The 7,431-nt window shown below is 53.9% G+C and overlaps 1 protein-coding gene across 4 annotated transcripts in view; it reads right to left on the bottom strand.

Annotated features, from left to right (window-relative positions):
- CPNE2 (copine 2) overlaps positions 1-7,431 on the bottom strand; it is a 58,728-nt gene that overhangs the window by 2,404 nt on the left and 48,893 nt on the right. The window lies entirely within an intron of this gene.

The raw sequence follows: 7,431 nt of genomic DNA, 5'->3' as shown, positions 1-7,431 counted from the left end.
GAGAAATCACCCCCCAGGGGGGATGGCCACGCCACAATCCCTTCTCCTCCATTCTCCTCTCGGGATCTTGGGCACGCATGCACACACATCAGGTGTGAGTTTAAGCCACCGGGTCCAGGACTCGAACCACGGTCGACTACGTGGGAGTCCAGCGACATAGCCATTACGCTAACTGCTGGTCCCAGCTTTTGAAGCCTGGCTCAAGGCCTGGCTTTGCCAGTCGCTACACTGTGGAACTGACTTCACTTGCCGTGCCTCAGTTTCTCCATTTGGTGGAAGTTGCTGCACCTATTTCATGCCTGACGTGTGGCAGATACAGGAAGGTTCACTCTGGCCCACCTCCGCCCCACCTGGGCATGAATACTTGTGACCCCAATTATTCCCTTCTCAATACAGCATCTGAGTCCCTGCAGGAGCTAAGACCAGGAGTAGAGGACTCTGCTGGTGAGAGAGTGGATCTGGGTCACATTCCAGACACAGTGTCAAATAGCAGGGGTCTTTCACTTCTGGAAACTGTACCCAGCAGGAAGTTTTGGTGGGTACCACTGTAGGTTTTTTGTTTGTTTATTTGTTTTCCTGAGAGGTTTTTGCTATAAGGCACGCGCAGTCACTGGAGAGACGGGGAGAGATGGAGAGACAGGGAGAGACAGAGAAACAGAAAGCGAGAAATCACTCCCCAGGGGAGATGGCCACACCGCAGTACCTTCTCCATTCTCCTCTTGGGATCTTGGGCATGCGTGCACATGTGCCCAGCATGAGTTTTAAAGTGCTGGGTCCAGGACTCAAAACATGCTTGACTACATTTATTTTTAAAGAATTATTTTATTTGGGCCAACAAGTGGTGTGGTGGTTAAGGTGCTGGACTCCCATATGACTGACCACGATTTGAGTCCCAGACCTGGCAGCTTGCTTTCTCACTTTCCCTCACTCTCTGGTCAACATTTTAAAAAAGTAAACTAAAATAATGACAATGAATAAAATTAAATTAAATAATTATTTTAAAAGAAAATAATTATTTAATTGTATTATTTTTATTATTTTTTAATCTGACCAGAATGAGAGAGGGAAAGTGAGAAAGCAAGCCACCAGGTCCAGGACTCAAACTGTGGTTGGCCACATGGGAGTCCAGCACCTTAACCACCATGCCAGCTGCCGGTCCTTCTCTTTAGGTGTTTTGACAGGGTGCGTGTACTCTCCAGAGAGAGACAGTGAGAAGTAAAGTGAGAAATCACCCCCCAGGGGGAATGGCCATGCTACAATCTCGTCTCCCCCATTCTCCTCCTGGGATTTTGGCATGCACACACACACGCTCAGCGTGATTTTTAAGCTGCTGAGCCCGGGACTTTAAATTGTTGAAGTAAAAAGTTGAATAATTGGTATGGGCAATAAGTGGATAAAGAGAGGGCTTCAGAAAGTCCTGGATAGTGTGTATTACGGAAAGACATGCATTAATTTCAAAAAACTTTTTGCACCAAAATAAACTCATACTGTAATCCTATCCTGTGAGCTTCCTGAAGTCCCCTGACGCGAACTGTGAAGGCGGGGGTGAGGGAATGAGTTCAGGAGAGCTCGCTGCTCCATCAAGTCTGTCTTTAGCACTCTGGCCCCGTCTGAGAGAACTCGATTTTCCCCATCCATAAAAGAAACAGATAAACCCTGATGGTCCTAACATTCTCCGGGGCTTTGCCTTTTAGTCTGATCCTTTTAATTCTCAAAAGAGGAAACCGAGGCCCTAGCTGATGAAGATCATGGAGCTAAGGAGGGTGGAACCAAGCCAGACCCTAGGTCAGTACACAGCCACCTTCCTATCCCGCAAAGCTGTCTGTACCCTGGGGAACCTGGAGAAGCCACATGCTCAGCCCCCTAGACTGCCTTGCTCCCTGTCCATGCCCCCCAGGACAAACTGGAGGGGAGCAGTGGGGTGAGCCGTGTGGAGACACACTATCCTCCTCGTGCCCAGCTCCAGTTAGTGGTGGTCCAGCTCTAGCACTGTGCCTTTAAGAGACCATTCCCTTGGCTGAGGATACCTGTTGCCATGGAGATGGCAGCTTGAATCCACAGTGGAGGACAGCTCCCACCAGTCCCTCATCCTGGCTTTAGGGGCCTCACAAGCCATGCAGACAAGCCTGTTCCCCCACAGCCCACCATTGCTCCAGGCCTCCTTCCCTTACGTGGCCCTCTCACCTGCCTCGATCCCACCAGAATCAGTCCAGGCATATTCCTGGGGCACCTAAGGTGGCAGGAGGGAGGAGGGCACTAAGAGGTCTGGCAATGAGGGAAGAAAAGAATCTTGACCTTGGTCTAATGGGCCCCCCAACCCAGTGGGTGGGCCTTGTCTCCCAGCCCAGACACGTGGCACCCCTCCCTCCTCTCCACATGCCCTCCCTGCTCTCCTGTTCCAATCAGCCATGCTCAGGATGAGGGGATCTGGAGGGTTTGGACCTCGGCCTCCCTCTGGTCTCCCTCTTCATCTTGCAGTGCAGCCTTCCTCCCCAGGGAGATGAGAGCAGACGGGGTGGGGTTCCTGCAGGGCAGTGGCCACCAATGGGCTGGGTGAGGAATCCCAATAACAAACTGTGACTTTGCACATACTCTATAATCCTCGCACTGTGATCTTGGGGAGAGGAGACGCAGAGGCCCAGAGAGGTTAGGTGACTTGTAAAGGCCCCATAGCTGGTAACTGGCACAGTCTAGATTTCAACCGGAGTCTGGCTGACTCCAGAGCTCAAGTTCTTTCCATGATGTCCCCCTCTACCAGCCAGGCATCAGTGGCCTGTCCTTGTCTCCCCAAAGAGTGGGGCCTGGTAGGGAGAAGCTTTCCTCTCACCCAGCGTCAGGTGTCTAAGGACCTGACTGCCCAGGACAGCAGCTTGGGGTGGGACCAACCAGCCAGCCATGATGCCTACTCCGTGTGCCTGGCTTGGCCTCTCCCCAGCAAGCCTGGGCCAGCCTTGGCAATGCAAATGTGGCTGACAGGTCCTGGGCTCGTGCCCAGCCTGGGCAGAGCTGGGGTTCTCTGGGCACTCACAGATCCATGACAACCCTGGGAGCCCACAGCCCCATGCCCAGATAGATCAAAGGGGAGGCAGTGGGAAGGGTGGTGGATGGGGTGACCAAAGAGTGGAATATGCAGGACAGTGGGATGGGCTTGCGGGCTCTGCATCCTGCAGACAGTCCTGGACCCCTTCCTAAGTGAGCTCTTTCTGCCCAGCACACCCTTCCCAGCCACAGCTCCAAGACCCACCTGAGCACATCTTCCATCTCCCAGCCCTGAACTGCTGGTGCTTATCTGTTGGGGAGGGCACCTCTGGCCACTCCCCTGCCCCACACCCTCAGTGCTCCACAGGGCAGCCCCTGAAACACTCTGTATCAGACAACCTGATGCCCCGTCCACACTCCAGGAACAGCCAGTCAAAGCCAGGTCACACCCCAAATCCCAAACTGCCAACATGTTTCAAGGGCCACATATCTCTCATCTTTATCCAATGGTTCTTCAGACTTCTACGGTTGTACACAACTGCTTCCCCTGATGCATTTAATGTGTGATTTGATTTATAAGAAACTTGGGGACCAGCAGATGGCATAATGGTTATGTTGCTGGACTCCCACGTAGTTGACTACAGTTCAAGTCCCGGACCCAGCAGCTTAAAACACGCCCGGCGTGTGTGCGTATGTGCCCAAAATCCCAAGAGGAGAATGGAGGAAAAGGGATTGCGGCATGGCCATCCCTCCTGGGAGGTGACTTCTTGCTTTCTGTTTCTGTCTGTCTGGCAGGTGCACACACCCTATGACAAAAATCTCGCTCTCAAAAAAGAAAGAAACAGATTTGACCACAACAGTCCCAGGCAGAGTCTGGGGAAGCAGCCTCACCCCTGAGCTTATTCCTGAGCAGCTGGCTGCTGGGAGCCCTGGGATAGAGTTGGGGGTACTCCTAGGGTGCTGGCTACTTCCTGGCATCCCCTCCACTAAGACACCAGATACCTGGGTGACCATGACAGCAAGGCAATGGGCCGTGCACAGCAAGACCCAGGTCCTGTGGGCCAAAGCAGAAGGGAGAATGAAAGCCTGACATGGGAGTCAACCCTGGCCCTCCCTAAACCTTCTTAATGTCCATATGGGCTCCCCACTACCCTCAAGAGGAAATCGATTCCCCGCTGGTCTCCGTGGCCCTGTGGGAGCTGACCTACCTTTCCAATCTCACCCACCCTCCTCACTTCCCTCACACCGCATTTCTTCCTTCAGTGAAGCCCATGCCAAGCTCCCCAAGCTTTTGCACCAGCTGTTCCTCCCACCTGGGACACTCCAGACACACGCATCCTTTATGAGTTTTTTTTTTTTTTTCCTAATTTGTCGTGGGGGATGCATGTGCTTGTCAGAAAGAGGTGGAAAGGGACAAAGCACCTCCCAATGGGGCATGGTCACACTGCCATCCCTTCATTTCTCCATCTTGGTGGGATTTGGGGCATACACACAAATAGCCCTGGCATGTTTTATGAACTGCTGAGTCCAGGATTTAAACTGTGTGGTCAGCTATGAGCAATCCAGCTCCCCTGACCACAAGGCCATGGGTTGGCCTTCGGGGCTCTTTTCTGTTGTGGGTGTGCATTTTAGGTTTTGCCATCAGGTGCATGCACTCACCAGAGAGACAGAGAGAGAACATACTGTAATCCTATCCTGTGAGCTTCCTGAAGTCCCCTGACGCGAACTGTGAAGGCGGGGGTGAGGGAATGAGTTCAGGAGAGCTCGCTGCTCCATCAAGTCTGTCTTTAGCACTCTGGCCCCGTCTGAGAGAACTCGATTTTCCCCATCCATAAAAGAAACAGATAAACCCTGATGGTCCTAACATTCTCCGGGGCTTTGCCTTTTAGTCTGATCCTTTTAATTCTCAAAAGAGGAAACCGAGGCCCTAGCTGATGAAGATCATGGAGCTAAGGAGGGTGGAACCAAGCCAGACCCTAGGTCAGTACACAGCCACCTTCCTATCCCGCAAAGCTGTCTGTACCCTGGGGAACCTGGAGAAGCCACATGCTCAGCCCCCTAGACTGCCTTGCTCCCTGTCCATGCCCCCCAGGACAAACTGGAGGGGAGCAGTGGGGTGAGCCGTGTGGAGACACACTATCCTCCTCGTGCCCAGCTCCAGTTAGTGGTGGTCCAGCTCTAGCACTGTGCCTTTAAGAGACCATTCCCTTGGCTGAGGATACCTGTTGCCATGGAGATGGCAGCTTGAATCCACAGTGGAGGACAGCTCCCACCAGTCCCTCATCCTGGCTTTAGGGGCCTCACAAGCCATGCAGACAAGCCTGTTCCCCCACAGCCCACCATTGCTCCAGGCCTCCTTCCCTTACGTGGCCCTCTCACCTGCCTCGATCCCACCAGAATCAGTCCAGGCATATTCCTGGGGCACCTAAGGTGGCAGGAGGGAGGAGGGCACTAAGAGGTCTGGCAATGAGGGAAGAAAAGAATCTTGACCTTGGTCTAATGGGCCCCCCAACCCAGTGGGTGGGCCTTGTCTCCCAGCCCAGACACGTGGCACCCCTCCCTCCTCTCCACATGCCCTCCCTGCTCTCCTGTTCCAATCAGCCATGCTCAGGATGAGGGGATCTGGAGGGTTTGGACCTCGGCCTCCCTCTGGTCTCCCTCTTCATCTTGCAGTGCAGCCTTCCTCCCCAGGGAGATGAGAGCAGACGGGGTGGGGTTCCTGCAGGGCAGTGGCCACCAATGGGCTGGGTGAGGAATCCCAATAACAAACTGTGACTTTGCACATACTCTATAATCCTCGCACTGTGATCTTGGGGAGAGGAGACGCAGAGGCCCAGAGAGGTTAGGTGACTTGTAAAGGCCCCATAGCTGGTAACTGGCACAGTCTAGATTTCAACCGGAGTCTGGCTGACTCCAGAGCTCAAGTTCTTTCCATGATGTCCCCCTCTACCAGCCAGGCATCAGTGGCCTGTCCTTGTCTCCCCAAAGAGTGGGGCCTGGTAGGGAGAAGCTTTCCTCTCACCCAGCGTCAGGTGTCTAAGGACCTGACTGCCCAGGACAGCAGCTTGGGGTGGGACCAACCAGCCAGCCATGATGCCTACTCCGTGTGCCTGGCTTGGCCTCTCCCCAGCAAGCCTGGGCCAGCCTTGGCAATGCAAATGTGGCTGACAGGTCCTGGGCTCGTGCCCAGCCTGGGCAGAGCTGGGGTTCTCTGGGCACTCACAGATCCATGACAACCCTGGGAGCCCACAGCCCCATGCCCAGATAGATCAAAGGGGAGGCAGTGGGAAGGGTGGTGGATGGGGTGACCAAAGAGTGGAATATGCAGGACAGTGGGATGGGCTTGCGGGCTCTGCATCCTGCAGACAGTCCTGGACCCCTTCCTAAGTGAGCTCTTTCTGCCCAGCACACCCTTCCCAGCCACAGCTCCAAGACCCACCTGAGCACATCTTCCATCTCCCAGCCCTGAACTGCTGGTGCTTATCTGTTGGGGAGGGCACCTCTGGCCACTCCCCTGCCCCACACCCTCAGTGCTCCACAGGGCAGCCCCTGAAACACTCTGTATCAGACAACCTGATGCCCCGTCCACACTCCAGGAACAGCCAGTCAAAGCCAGGTCACACCCCAAATCCCAAACTGCCAACATGTTTCAAGGGCCACATATCTCTCATCTTTATCCAATGGTTCTTCAGACTTCTACGGTTGTACACAACTGCTTCCCCTGATGCATTTAATGTGTGATTTGATTTATAAGAAACTTGGGGACCAGCAGATGGCATAATGGTTATGTTGCTGGACTCCCACGTAGTTGACTACAGTTCAAGTCCCGGACCCAGCAGCTTAAAACACGCTGGGCGTGTGTGCGTATGTGCCCAAAATCCCAAGAGGAGAATGGAGGAAAAGGGATTGCGGCATGGCCATCCCTCCTGGGAGGTGACTTCTTGCTTTCTGTTTCTGTCTGTCTGGCAGGTGCACACACCCTATGACAAAAATCTCGCTCTCAAAAAAGAAAGAAACAGATTTGACCACAACAGTCCCAGGCAGAGTCTGGGGAAGCAGCCTCACCCCTGAGCTTATTCCTGAGCAGCTGGCTGCTGGGAGCCCTGGGATAGAGGTTGGGGTAATCCTAGGGTGACACCAGATACCTGGGTGACCATGACAGCAAGGCAATGGGCCGTGCACAGCAAGACCCAGGTCCTGTGGGCCAAAGCAGAAGGGAGAATGAAAGCCTGACATGGGAGTCAACCCTGGCCCTCCCTAAACCTTCTTAATGTCCATATGGGCTCCCCACTACCCTCAAGAGGAAATCGATTCCCCGCTGGTCTCCGTGGCCCTGTGGGAGCTGACCTACCTTTCCAATCTCACCCACCCTCCTCACTTCCCTCACACCGCATTTCTTCCTTCAGTGAAGCCCATGCCAAGCTCCCCAAGCTTTTGCACCAGCTGTTCATC

This window comes from Tupaia chinensis, unplaced genomic scaffold, assembly GCF_000334495.1.
Source record: "Tupaia chinensis unplaced genomic scaffold, TupChi_1.0 Scaffold000235_1, whole genome shotgun sequence".
NCBI lineage: Eukaryota > Metazoa > Chordata > Mammalia > Scandentia > Tupaiidae > Tupaia > Tupaia belangeri.
The sequence above is the reverse complement of the archived record's forward strand: the minus strand, read 5'-3'. Positions and strand labels throughout refer to the sequence as shown.